The sequence below is a fragment of the Lissotriton vulgaris genome, chromosome 1_1, assembly GCF_964263255.1.
Source record: "Lissotriton vulgaris chromosome 1_1, aLisVul1.2, whole genome shotgun sequence".
Taxonomy (NCBI): Eukaryota; Metazoa; Chordata; class Amphibia; order Caudata; family Salamandridae; genus Lissotriton; species Lissotriton vulgaris.
Genome location: NC_141685.1, coordinates 1,447,131,951 through 1,447,147,222, shown reverse-complemented (window position 1 = coordinate 1,447,147,222; position 15,272 = coordinate 1,447,131,951).

The following is a 15,272-nucleotide window of genomic DNA, read 5'->3' as shown; positions in this document are numbered from 1 at the left end:
CTCATGGATTCTATTGTAAAAGTGCCGGGGAGAGTGGTCTTTGATCAGATCAGGGATTGGAACAATGAGAAGAATTTATTATGTTTGTGCAAATATGGGTTCAGGGAGTGTCTTGGTACAGCGGAGCAGTGTTTGAACCTTGAATTGATTAGCAGTAAACTTGTTGTGGCTAAACACTGCCCCTGTACCAGGCCTTTATGGACCTGTCCAGTGCATTTGATTGCATGAATAGATCTAAATTGTGGTCACTACTTACTGTGAAAGGCATGGACACAGTCCATGATTACCTTTCACCGAAATCCAACTGCTAGGGTCAGATTTGAACTGAATTGGGAATGCAAATAACTGTATAACCTTGATACACGAGTCATTCTATGGTGTATTATAGTCCCAATTTGATTTTATGTTCTTTATTTATGAGTTGTGCCAATATTTGAATTACTGTGGACAAGATGTACAGATGATTGTCAATTTACAAATGCCGGCAATATTCTATGTCAATGGTACAGTATGCGTGGCTTGTACGCCAAAGAGTTTATGGAATGTACTCCAAGGTCTCTCAAGATATATGAAGGACCTAGCCATAGATATTTTTTTGCTAAATTGCATGTTATGGTTTGTGGCTGAAATAAATTGTGACTGTACCCCATGTATGTCAATTTTAATATGTTATCCACGATGGTTAGCTTTCCATACCTAGGAGTTAGATTTAAGACATCTGGCTTATGACATGCCAATATTTCTACCAGATATTTGAAATATATCCAATCAATGCACTTTTTAATTTGACCTCAGTGATATATGGTAAACCTGTGATTGACTTTTTAAATGTCTATGAAACACAATGTGTTCGAGAAGCAGCATCAGGTACCAGTGTTTGGGGGTATGCCAGTGTGAATAGTGTCTAGGTTGAAGAAAAACATTTCTGCAGGAGACTTTTATCACTGCCTCCAAACTGCTCTCATTTTGTCTGTCATGAGGAATTGGGTCTTACTTCTATGGAAGATCTCATTAAGCTTACACCGCTTTCGTTATGGCTATCAATGTATTTGGAGTAATCTCCGTGCCTTGTTTAATCAACAGGATCGATGGTTGAGCATACCATAACTATCCTACTTCCAACCTTCATTCTGTCAGTTGGGCAGGTCTAAATGTTTTTACAAACTTTGATCATATGCTGAAGTCTGATAAACTTGGTCTCAATCATGCAATTAGGAATGTTATGCGCGGCAAAAGAGACCTCAGAGAAACTTCCACAGTAAGCTGCAAAAAATACCTATATTTACCAGACTACCTTAAATCTAGAACCCTACTTGCTGTATACCACAAGCCAGTCAGAGAGATATTTACTGCTGAGATTTAGAACGGATTCTATTTGTACTTTGCTCTGCTTCCCACTGGGCTGATTTTGGAGTGATAACCGCCCACCTTGCCCTTGCTACCAAGTATCGCAGCAAACTCTGATCCCTTTACCTTTTTTTGCAAATGTTATGAAAAATACACTAGATTGCTTTTATTACCTTTTGTAAAATTGCACAGTCTTAGGTTATGTAGACCAGCACATCTTTAGTGCCAATTTACATAAGGGAGTTATTGATAGAGAAGAGAGAATGTCCACTTTCCAATCATATCTCTCCCTAGTGGATTCCTGCATTTGTATAGCTATAGGAGGGTGATGGTGATCTCCAAGTAGCGATCCATCCAAAAAGCACCAGAGATTTGCTTATGAGCCCCCGGGCAATGCAATAGTCTTACTGCTCTGCAGGGGCAGATAGTAAGACTTTACCCCAATCTGCCTCCCGGGTGCTGAAAAACTACTAGACATCAGGGCTTTACATACACATAGGAACAGGTGGGGGGCGACTCAACATGGACTGGGCAATGCCTCTCACAATCTCACAAAAAAGGGCACTACAGGATTTCGGTCTGCCAACGAAAACCAGATGTTTCTGAAAAGTAGATATGCAGGAGAGACCAGGGTATTGTGCCTCATGTGAATCCCACTATATTTTTTTACACAAATGCCATGCAAACCTCACACATTACCTAAAATAATGCATTTCCCTTGAATTTCTATAACAAAAACTTACCAGATCTGCAGAGATCCTCAAAATTTCTATGACTCAGCATTCCCATGTTGCTCTGATAAAAACACTACCCCACTTGTGTCAGTGGGCCTCGCACAAGCGACAGGAAAGACCCAAAAACACAATGTGGAGACATCAACACTGCCAGTCAAGCGAAGATCTGGGGTGGCAATGGTCTAGCTGTGGTAATTGCCCCCACAATTGGCAGCTACCTAGGGAAACCTACCAAATCCAGATATTTCTGAAAACTAGACACCCAGTAGAGTCTGTGGTTTTCTTACCCACAATGGCCCCCAAAACTCAAACTTTCCTAAAATCACACATTTTCCTTGCATCTCAGTTACATAGTCCACAAAATTCCTACCACCCAGCATTCTCTTAATTGTCCTAACTGTATGAAATGTGGTTATTAGTTGAGAAAGATGGGAACCCTACTCAAATAATAGATGCAATCCTTGTCAGGATGAACTACAGAAGATATTAAATTAACTTGTGCTTAACTCCCTGATGGCAAAGCTTTTTGGAAAAAAATGCTCACAGAAACACAAAGTACCACTTTTGGTGATCTGGTCACCCTAGACTGAGGGAAGAGTCCCAAGTTTAGGCCGACTACAATGGAGCATGTGTCAGATATAGGGACATGGTTAGAACCATTGAAGAGTTGCCTTCTCAAATCAAATGCAAAAAAAATCTGTTCAAGTTGGATGAGGTTTCCAGGGGGAGGCCTTTCAAGCAAGGAGATGGTCAAGCATTGCGGACATTCATTGTTGTAGTGTGTTAGACCTGGCACCTTTGCGCGGGTCTCCTTTCCATTTTTTGCTGTTGCCTCGTGTTTTTGCTGATTATAGATGCTTTGGGCACTGTGCCACTGCTGTATAGTGCCGTAGTTCAGGTGCTCCTTAGGGTAAATTGATGAATGGATTAGTAATTCCATTATTGATTGGTTTGGTTTACTTGTCAGACCCTAGTACAGTGCACTGAGTGTGCCCAGGGCTTGTAAACCAAATGCTGCTGGTGGGCTTGCAGCACTTGTTCTGCCATCCACAGAAGCAGCCTGTAAAAGTGTGTCTCAGGTCTGCCACTGCAGAGCCTGTGTGCAGTCTGGTACTGCCATGTTAACTGGGCAAGTGCACCCACTTGCCAGTCCCTAAACATTCCCTTTTCTGCATATTAGTCACCCCTTTGGTAGGCCCAAGGGCAGGGTGCACTGTAGGTAAAAGGTAGGACAAGCCAGGATGTGTGTGGCATGTCCTAATAGTGAATTACAGCCATTTTTGTTTTTCACTATTGCAAGGCTACCTTTTCCCCATAGACCAGAATGGGCAGTTTGATTATTACATCTTATAATCCTATCTGACTCAGGGAACTAGGCAGAAATTCGAGTTCAGTATGTCTGAACTCAAAATGATAAAATGCATCTTTTAGTGAAGTTGGTTTTAACATTCTGTGTTTGAAAATACCACTTTTAGAAAGTATGAATTTTCTTGTCTAACCATCCAAGCCTGCCTCTGCTAGGTTATGTATTCCCTGTATGAAGTTTGTGTGACAGGGGCTGGGGAGTTCCAGGAGACAGGATGAGTCAGCACAGGGTTGAATAGAGAGATCTGCCTACAGATGAAAGGGAGGAGTTGCACCTGAGACCTGAATAGGGCTGTGCTTTCCCTCCACAATGCTGGCTCCACCTCCTATTGTGCGTCAGATGTCCTGTGGAAGGAAAGAAGGAGTCATGTAAACAGAGTGCTCCAGGACTGACCAGAACTGGTTTGGACTGGGCAAAGGCCTCTTTGCCTTCAGAGAACAACGAGAAATGGTGTATATATGAGGGAACCCATACCCCAAAACCTTAGATCACTTCTGGGAAACAAGAACAAACCTTTGCTGAGGACAGGAACCAGAGAGACTGAGAAGAGACTATCCCTAAGCTGAAGTGCTGCTTGGGGGATTGGCCTGCAGTGGTTGCCTAACTGCCAAAGAAAGGAGAGAGGAACTTTGTGTGTACTTTCATCAACTTTTGAAGGATCGCCAAGGGCTTGAGAAAGAGCTTGCCTCCTGCTGAAGTCTCAGGGACAACAGACTTCACCCACCAGCTCCCCAAGAGTTATTTGGGAGTGCCTGCAGTTGTGTTGGGCTTTCTGAGGAACTGCGTGTCGCAAAGAGCTGGAAGTGTGAATCACGAAGGAGAAGCGTGTCGCCGAACTGCCGCAGTCGCTTCACAACGGAAAAGCGCCTCGTATCACCAGAGAAGAGGATCGACGACGCACCAGACGCCGCTGCATCATCGGAGAAGCGTGTCGCCCGCCCAGCTGCTGTCGTCGCATCGCGGGGAAAACGTGTTGCTGCTGCAAGCTGTTGCATCGTTGCCGAAGCGCCTCACATCGCCAGAGAAGAGGATTGACGTTGCATCGGATGCCGCCGCATCACCGGGAAGCATGTTGCAGGGCTTGTTGCGGCTCAGAAAAATCATTGAGTTGGCACTTGGCTGTCGGGCATACACGCATCATGTTGCATCCAAGAGAAGATGCCATCTTTGTTTCCTTGCACCGGATCTTCATCGCATCAGGGCGTTGCAGGCCGCATCGCCACCAAAGCGCAGTAAGAAACCGACGCATCACCTCCACTCGCAGAGAAGAACCAATGCATCCCCTACGCATCAGTAGGGACCTGACGCATCACCGTTCATGCGTATAAGGAACAGACGTATCACCTTCCCTGCAACACTTTCGTTGTTTAGCGTTACGCATCCTAAGGTACATTGACTCAAAGTGTCACATTTTACATCTTATGAGAACTAAGCTATTTCCACCATTTTTAAGACACAGTATTGTGGATTTCTGTCATTTGTGGTCTTGTGTAAGAAGTCTATATAAAAAAACGTATTTGTATACTACAACTTGTGTGGTGTCCATCTGTAGTGTTGTCACAGGGTTACTGTATGTGTTCACAAATGCTTTGCAAACTCCCCTTGAGATAAGCCTGTCTGCTCATGCCAAGCTACCAAGGGGGTGAGCAGGGGTTATTTTCGGAGTGTATCCCCTTACCCTGACTAGACGCAAGTGTCCCTACTTGGTCAAAGGTTACCTATCTCTGCCAACTAGAGACCCCCAAATCTAACATAGTGCAAAGAGCCTGTCTTCGCCGGAGCTTCACCTGACTTCTCCTGGTGGATGGTTGCTGTCAGCACCAAGTGCAGGTTCCAATTTACTGACATGTGCAGAGAGTCTCTGGTAGTATGATGAGGAGGTACTGTTGGAGCTTTGCATTGGCTGTCTTTGGGTGTGTATTGTTTCACAGGAGGGAAGGAAGGGGCACTAAGGACATGGTATTGTCTTTGCCGATGGTGTTCCCTACCCTTTTCTTCATCTATAATCACAGTGTTGATTTCACATAGCACAGATAACATATAGGTTGTAGGTTTATTTTTCTTTAGTTCTCATCATTGTACCAAGTGAAATGTCCAGTCGAGTGTTTTCAGAATGCTGTTCATTCATAATTTGCTAAAGCATGTGCATGCTTGTTATCCATACGGTACACAGACAAAATATCGAGTTTTAAATTTCGATACACAATTATATCGAAGTTTAAATATCGATGGGACATAATATAGAAGGTAAGTAATATCGACAGTCTTAATATCGATATTAGTATGATATTAGTAATATCAAAGTTTTAAATATCGATGTCAATAATATCGAAATAAATAATTTCGATGTTACTAATATCGATTTTTAAATACATTTTGTGTATATTATATAGTATTTATTATGTTTTATTATTTATTTTTAATGTAATTTAATTGAATATTGTCTTTTAGTACGGTAGCGGGTTGTGGGTTTATAGGGGAATAGGATGGGAAGTAATTTAATTATGTTAAATTAATTATTAATTAGTAGGAACGAATAATTAATTAATTGAGAATTAATTTTTAATTAATTTTAATTAATTGATTAATTAATAAATATGTTCTGTAGCGGATTATGGGTTTATAGGGGAATGGGGTGGGAAGTAATTTAATTATGTTAAATTAATTATTAATTAGTAGGAATTATTAATTAATTAATTGAGGATTAATTTGTAATTAATTTTAATTAATTGATTAATTGATAAATATGTTCTGTAGCGGGTTATGGGTTTATAGGGGAATGGGGTGGGAAGTAATTTAATTATGTTAAATTAATTATTAATTAGTAGGAATTATTAATTAATTAATTGAGAATTATTTGTAAATAATTTTAATTAATTGATTAATTGATAAATATGTTCTGTAGCGGGTTATGGGTTTATAGGGGAATAGGGTTGGAAGTAATGTAATAATGTTTGAATAATTATTAATTAGTAGGAATCATACATTAATTAAAATTAATTGGTAATTATATTTAATTATTTTGGTAAATATTTTTAATTAATTGATAAATATATTCTGTAGCGGGTTATGGGTTTATAGGGGAATAGGGTGGGAAGTAATTCCATTATGTAGAATTAATTATTAATTAGTAGGAAGCATACATTTATTTTTTTATTAATTGTTAAATAAATTTAATTAATTGATAATTAATTTTAAATAATTAATTAATTGATAGATGTAATTTATAAGTATGTAATTTAAACCCCTACTCTATCCAACACTTTCCCTACTGTTGCACTCTCTGGAGTTGGAATAGTAATTGTTACCCCTACGCTATCCAACACTTTCCCTACTGTTGCACTCTCTGGAGTGGGAATAGTAATTTTTACCCCTACGCTATCCAACACTTTCCCTACTGTTGCACTCTCTGGAGTTGGAATAGTAATTGTTACCCCTACGCTATCCAACACTTTCCCTACTGTTGCACTCTCTGGAGTGGGAATAGTATTTGTTACCCCTACGCTATCCAACACTTTCCCTACTGTTGCACTCTCTGGAGTTGGAATAGTAATTTTGAACCCTACGCTATCCAACACTTTCCCTACTGTTGCACTCTCTGGAGTGGGAATAGGAATTGTTACTGCTACACTATCCAACACTTTCCCTACTGTCGCACTCTCTGAAGTGGGAATAGTAATTTTTACTCATACGCTATCTAAAATGTATTTAGCTTTTTTATTAGTATTATGTTGTTATTAATTGTTATTTATGTGAATTTTTTATGTAAATAAATGTATTAGTAATTTATTACATTTTTATTTGTTTTTAAGTAATGACAATAATTAATTTAGAGTTATTATTAATGAAAAATATATTATGTATTATATATTTATTAATATAAATTTGTATTACATTATGTATTAATTTTAAATATTATAGTACATTTTTAAATATGTTTATTACATTTATAAGTATTCTTTTGTTAATATTACATTTTTATTATATAAAAAAACGATATTTTACAAAAAACAATATTTTTGTCATTCTATATTTTATTTTCGATATTTTTGTACTTACCTTGTTAGCGATAGGATTCCAATATTTTTGACTTCGATATTTTTGATTTCGATATTTTGTCAGACATTCTATCCATATATACTGTTAGCATTATTTTATGGAGCATAAACACCTATGGGTCCTCACTGTGATATTTAGCTTTGTGTGAATGTCTGTTTCTTCTCCCATCCCCTCTCTCTTCCCATTTGGGCATTATTTTGCTTGTCATTTTTCTTCCGCCCTCCTGGGATTGAAATCTCTTGTTTCACTTTTTTATTTTTCCTTTTCTTTTCTTTTCTTTTCTTCTCTTCTCTTCTCTTCTCTTTCTTTCTTCTTCTTTTTTGCTTTCCTCAGTTATTTCCCAGATGTGACCTAATTATAAATTACGGCCGCAATGCGCCTCTTATGATCTCACATATTATATTGTTCATGACATGATCAGTTATATCACTAATGACATCACTGATAACATCTCAAATTACATCCCTGATGACATCATCCAGTAACTGTGGATGATTTTAAAATGTTTATGAGTGTTAAATATATTGACCAAGGTGTATTGATGAATCAGTGCTTGTAGGAGTGCCTGTATGGAAGATTAAATGGGTGCGTGACTGACTGTGACTGACTAAATAAGTGAGTAATTAGGTGTCTCTGTGCATGTATGGGTGAGTGACTAGGTTTTGAGAAAGTCTGCATCAGTCAGTCTGATAGATGGTGCCTAAGGGGCTGTATGAGTTGGTGAGTGTGTAGGTGAGTGGCTGTATGAGTGATTGATTGGGTATCTGAGTACCTGTATGGGTATAGGAGTGCCTGTGTGGCTGGCTAAGAGGGTGTGTAACTGCCTGCATGGATGAGTGAGTTGGTGAGTCAGTAGCTGTATGAGTTAGTGAGTGCGTATTTGAGGAACTGTATAGGTGACTGTGTGTGTATGGCTGTGCAAGTGAGTGGATGCATTTATCAGTGGTATATAGGTGAGTAACTGGATATGTGAAAGGCTGAATACACCACAGCAAACATATGTTTCACTCTGTAAGCGTAATTAAATCCCTGAGCCTCTTCAGTTCTAAATTTCTGTTTAAACGTCTATGAGTGCATTATTTTACCTCATGCATATATATAGTCTGCAGTGAAGAATCAAGTCTATTATTTGGTCTCATGAAAGGTGTGAAGCAAACAGTAGGATATAAACAGGAGACAGTGGAAAATTATGTTCACAAATATTAAAATAAAACAATTTGATTAATAAAAAAGAAGGTGTCTTCTGTTTCAATTCAAATGTACGTTCTTGTGCAAGATTTTGTGAATTATATTTTTTATGAACAAAAAAGGCACTTGTGATTTTTTTTTCTTCTGGAGAATTTATTTTCTCTGTGAACTAAACCCTTTCCCTGGACTACCAACGGTTATGAGTTGCTTTGATTAGGAATTGTGTAATTTACTTTCATGTAATTATGTGAAATTTTACGGAAACAATGTGAAATTACTCATAAATTGGCGAAATAGACATCAATTAATTAGCACAAAATTTTAACATGAAAAGCGTCCTTGTGTCAACATTTGACTCAAATAAGTATTTTGCTGGAAAAATGACGTAAAAAACACAAGTCGCCAAGAGCCAATCAGGTTCAGCCATTCATCATATTCCAGCACTTGCAATGTGACCTTAAGGTGTAATAATTTCAGGAATTTTTCTTAACAAGGGTAATGTCTTATTTTCCAGAGTGTAGCCTTGCTTTGATCCACATTCTACCCCAAAAATAAGTTTGTTAGTCTACTTTCCAGGATTCATATGTTAAGTATTTCCAGGGCACTGAGGTTTCAGACAGAATATTAATACATACAAATGTGTACGTTTGTGTCTGCATGAACAGAATTCTGGCCCTTCATTGCCCACTCCTTACCCCTATGATTAGATTTACTAAGGCAAACATTTTAGTGTGAGTAAATCTTTTTGCAAGTGCTAAAAGTTGGGGCATATTATCAAGAAACGGCGTTAACATTATCGTCGCATTAGGGGGTGTCTTCGGTACGGCTGGCTAATTGTTGAGGTAGTGCTGAGGAAATGTTCATTCAGCTTTACTCCATGATGTCGTCATTTATTGTTATATGTGGAGCATGATCTTTACCTAATGATGTATTGAACCAATGGTCTTTTTCTTTGTCTATGTTTGGACTTTGATACATAGCACAGTGAGGCCGCTTGGCCGGTTTTTATATTGTCACTACCCTATACCAACACCACCTTGCACTATACCACTTCCCTCCCTTCCAGGGGCACTATGAATAATTTGAACAACAATTCAGGCCAAATAAATTTTCCTATTGTTATTTAATTGTATAAATTTGTTGCTCATTGCTGGGACCCCCTTTCCTCAGCACTTATGTTACCCAGGTCCCAGTGACTTCTTGTGGGTGAACCCTTTTCTATAACCTAATTGTTGAGGTAGTGCAGCCGCCGCTGTTCCCTAGTGCCGGTTTCTGTGAGGGGACCCCAGTTAGTGTTAGGCTGGCTGTGCTCCAGCAGGAACAGTGCAAGAGGAGCTGCCAGCAATGAGAGATTGAGGCAGAAGCTTGCCAGGTACAGAAATTATGAATAAGGATGCAATGATGTGGCACCAGCACAGAGGAGGCAGCGCAAGCTGCCCAAGAAGCAGGAGAATGGGGCTCCCAACCTAGATGAAGATCTGCAGGTCCTGCTGGAGAAGTCAACCAGGCTTGAGGCCAGCAGAGGAAGAGAGTGGGTCAGGGAGCAAGTTCTGGTCCTGCTGGATTATGGGCCTACCAAAATGCACAGACTGACCCCGGCCACTCAGCACAAAAACAGATTACAAAACACTACAGAGGTCCTCAAACCAATTTGGAGGAGGACTGTACCTGGGACGGCAGCCTCCTCCAGAAAGCAAGAGGTGATCCGAGATCAAAGAGGGGCCAGGGCCCACAAGTAGGAGTACCAGTCTGGGTGCAAAAGGTAGGAGGCAATACAGGCCTTCATGATTGAGGAGTAGGGGTGGGCGGAAAATCCGTTCCGCTCGCGGATTTTGCGGATTTTCGGGAAATCCGCAATCCGCGAGATTTGCGAATCTCCCGCAAAATCCGCAAATACGCGAGCAGCGGATTTTGCTCGCACTGCTCGCACTGTTCGCGTGAGTTCGCGTGAGTTCGCGCCCCGCGAATAAGTGCAAAATTGCAGAAATACGATCTTAGCAAAACTGAAAGTAACTACTTACCAGGTTCAAAAGTTCAGGCTCATCATTAGTAGCCATTTCCTGTAGTGCTTCCTGAGGGGCCCCTCCAGAGTTCAGTTGCCAGTTGAAATTATTATTTGACCCTGCTCTGAACCTCAGAATAGTTACACATATGCCACAAAGGTCCTGAATTACAGCTAAGGGAGACAAGCAGGAGCCAGGCTGGAAGTTAAAATCCATTAATCAGCCCCTAATTCATTATTGTCAGTTGGGGCAGGGCAGGTGTTGTAACTAATTTTGCAACAATGAAAGCACTTAGCAAGTGCAAAAGATCACTAATCAGGGCGCACTAAGGAAGCAGGTGCCAGCTAAAAAAATATTCTGTGACACATTAATCAGCCCCAAATTAATTCAGGTCACTTGAGGCAGGGAAGGTGTGCTTTGCTTTGCCGAAAATAATGTACACTGGACAACCAGAGGGTGTGGTGATGAAACAGAGGGTGGCATGGGTGGGCCAGAGGGTGGCATGAGTAGTCAGAGAGTGGCAGTGGTGACAGAGAGTGGCAGTGATGAAGAAGAGTGTCCCAAACAGGCTGGACACGTAGAAACAACAAGTTCGCGAAACTTGCGACCCGACAGGTAAGTTCGCAATTTGCGAAAGTGTACAAAACCCTCGCGAACTGGCAGAAACACGGGCGAACACAAAAAAAAAAAAATCCGCAAATTCGCGGGAATTCACGGATTTTGCGGATTGCGAATCCGCAAATCCGCAGAATTCGCGAACGCGAGATCCGCAAAATTCGCTCATGCCTATTGAGGAGGACAGTGGCTCAAGGGACAGCAGCAAGGACAGTAAGGATGACCAGAAAGCAGCACATGTAGCCTACAAGGCAGCATCCAGAGGGTTGCTGTAGAAGGAGAGGTCAGTAAAGAATGGTGATTAGTAGGCACAATGAGCAGGGCCTGAGGTGCAGACAGGCAAGCATGTGCAGCAGCAGGGCTCCAATGTGGCATTAGGGGGCCTTGCAAATTATGCCACACAAGAGGGCATCACCAACTCCATGATGGAAGATGTGGTAGGGCAGCCCGGTACCCTCTCTAGCTTCCAACATAATCCAATGGGGCCTCTTGGTGTGGGGTTATACCAAGGAAGGCTGGGCCCTTGGGGCAGTTGGTCATAGGTCCATCGTTCAGGGCCCCTTCCCCATCAGCCTTTCTGAGCATGCCATATAGGTCATATCCCAGGTTGGGGAACCCATTTTCCTCAAGTTACTATCCAGTACCCTGGCCAGGCTTGAATCCCTGGCAGGGCTGGGGCTCCTCGGGCCCTTCTCCCCACTTTCCCCACTTGGTCAGGTGCCTGTCATCCCCCCAGGAGTATTGCTGCCTGAAGTAGCTGGCTGTGGCACCTGACCAAGTGGGGAAAGTGGGGACACGGGATCCCTTAGCTAGCAGGCCTCAATAAGCAATATTAGGAGTAAAGTTACTCAGAATTGTAGGCTTACAGACTCACCCTGTTCCCGAAAGAAGGGACTGGAGCCTAAGTTATGAGCATAGGTTACCACTGCCAATAAAGAAACCATAATAAAGTCCTTACAACATATGGCCAAACCCTGATATTGCAACACCCTGTTCTAACAATCAATGGGTGTGAGTACTTTAAAAAAACAGCTTCATGACCTTTTGCTCATGGAGAAATAGTGCTGCTGTGCTTTGTGGGGACTTCTCCACAGATATGCACTCCAGGGTCCAAAAACTATACTTTACCACACAGGGATCTCCACACAATGCTTAAACATAGGGAGATCTCTGCACTTGGGCGGAGATCTGTGTTTTTGTAAAATATAGGAAAAAGTTCACTATACTTTACCAAAGGGTGAGCTCTACAATGGTGGTGGATATCTCCATATGGTACAGTATAGGGATACATTAAAAAGTATTTTAAACTTATATATGTATTTTAAATGCAGAAGAAAGAGAAGCTTCTACAGCATTGATAACTTAATTTTGAATTACATTTTTAATACATTTTAATATAGTAAACTAAATTATAATTATTTTGCTGAAGTTTCAACTAAAAAAATATTTTCCCACCTAAGGTTAAAACATTATTTTTATAATGCATTAACGACTTTTAAAAGTGATATATATAGACTTAACTAAAATTAGTTTAACAATATTTTATTAAAATGTAATCCAACATTAATATTTAAATTAAAAAAGTTTGCTGAAATGTTTTAAAATAAAATAATAAATATATTTATTTTTATATTTTTCTTAATATTAAGTTAAATGTAGTTATAATTTTTAACTATTTTAAATAATTGAATTTACCATTATTGCTTATGGTTTTTTAAAGTACTCCACACCACTGATTGTTATGACAGGGTGTTGCAATATCAGGGGCTGGCCATATGTTTTCTAGCTTTATAATGGTTTCTTTTTTGGCAGTAGTAACCTATGCTCATAACTTAGGGGTCCATTACGATGGCGGGCGGACTTTGGTACTCGGGACTGACAACCAGAGGTGCGGCGGTCCCGCCATGGCAATCAGGATGCCACCGCCACAGTGGCATCCCGCATATTTTGCATTGTGGTGGGCGGTGCTGTAAGCAGCACCCGTCACAATGCAATATATGCATGTTGTGCATTGGCATGCACAACCTGACAGGCACAGCGCAGTGCCTGCCACCTTGTGTATGACAATGTTGGGGGGTACCATGAGTAACGCCCAAGTGCAGCTCCCCACCCCTCAACCCCTGGGGACCCGCAATGGCCCCCTACAGTAAACACTGCATGTCTTTCCATCGCGGAGTCTCCGCCATGGAAAGACATTGAACCGCAAACATCATAATCAGGCACCGCCACCATATTGCAGTCCTTTTCCGCCCAGTAGGTACTTGATTACTGACGGAAAAACGGTGGGCGGTCTTTCCGTCTGCCGCTGTACTACCTGTTTTGGCGGGCGGATTGCGGTCCGCCCGGCATGCAAATGGGCCCCTTAGGCTCCAGTCCCTTTTTTTGGGAACAGGATGAGTCTGTAAGTCTACAATTCTGATTAACTTTACACTTAAATTTTGTGAATAGTCCAAAGTAGAAAAGTTACCTAAGAATGTAGTAATTTGCACATATAAATTACTCATAATTATATGTCGCCTTTGTGAATAGCCCCCTTGGTCTTCAGCGCTAAGACGCCATCTGGGTAGCTGTACGCACTTTGCAAATCACATATTCATTTATAGATTTCTTGAATCATGCAGGTTCCTGCTATTGCGTTTGTGTACTTGGCATTTGTGACTGGGTGGACTGCTCTCGGCTTTGCAGCCACATTTAAAAACGCTTCTTACATTTTGCAGAATTTTATGCATACGTTTGATGGGCACATTTCCTCCTCCATCCACAGCATAAGAAAGATTGCACTGTTTACTTATGAACTATTTTTGCCTAATTGCTTTGCACCATTGGAGGTGGTATAACTTTCCCCACGCGCTCTTTATTAAATCTGCTAATTGGCACAGAGGAAACATTGATTCGCCGTCTTCAGACATGCAGGAGCATTTCAGAACATTAAGATTTGCCACAATAAAATCTAATGGATCTCCCTTTGAGAGACACCGGTTACTTAAACTGTTTTCTCCGAAAACAAGCTGCCGAGGCAGCATCGACCGACCCATGAATTCTTTAAAGGCTCGAAAGCAAGGTTTGGGAAAACGCCGAGTCGTTAAAATACTATTTGCCGGTAGGAGGTTTGGGTAATTTGATTTTGTTGTTGTTCCTCACCGGAGTCACATAGCATGTGTGTATAATAGCTGCATTCACTGTAAACACGCAGTTTTTCGATCTAGGTAATGCAATGTCTGCCGGCTTTCCCTAAGTCCTTCCGTCCCTCTCCCACTGCAGAGATGGGCTGATTATGGGTTTATCCGTGATGGAAGAGTCAATAAGTGAGCATCTTTTCAATGTCATCAGTAATACCATTTGTCATTTAAATAGTAAATTTCAGGCCCGAAGCAGTATTGAGTCTGAACTGCTTAAAATGGCTAAATATGATGCCGAGAAGATGTTTTCCTCAGCAAAGAGGGCGCATAACGCCACATTTGTCTTCAGCTTTCATTCAGAGAAACAATATTCACAGACATCTTCTTGGTTTACTGCACTCCGGATATAAAGCCTCCTTCGACATCATACATTATTCCAAAACCACTATTAAAAAGGAGATAATTAGGTAGGTGTTTTGAAAACTTGCTATGGGATTAATCAGTCAATCCATGTTTTATTTTATTTAGATAGTGTCATAATTCATCGCAAGGTAAAAGTTTCCCAATGCAGCTTGATTTAGGACATATAAGGGGATATTCTCAAAAACGTGTGATACTACCGCAAAATTACCTTAACGCAACTCTTCACATCGCAGTCTATGGTGGCAAAATAACCCTGAGTTAACATGCGATAGGCTCACGATAACGCGTCAAATGTCTGTGATAAAGTCAATGCGACACCGCAAAAATGCGAAACATGAACGCCAAAAAGGTTGCGATGAGGCCAATTGCTATACAAAAATCTGCGAAAACCAGCAAAAGGATTGCAATTCCCATGCGT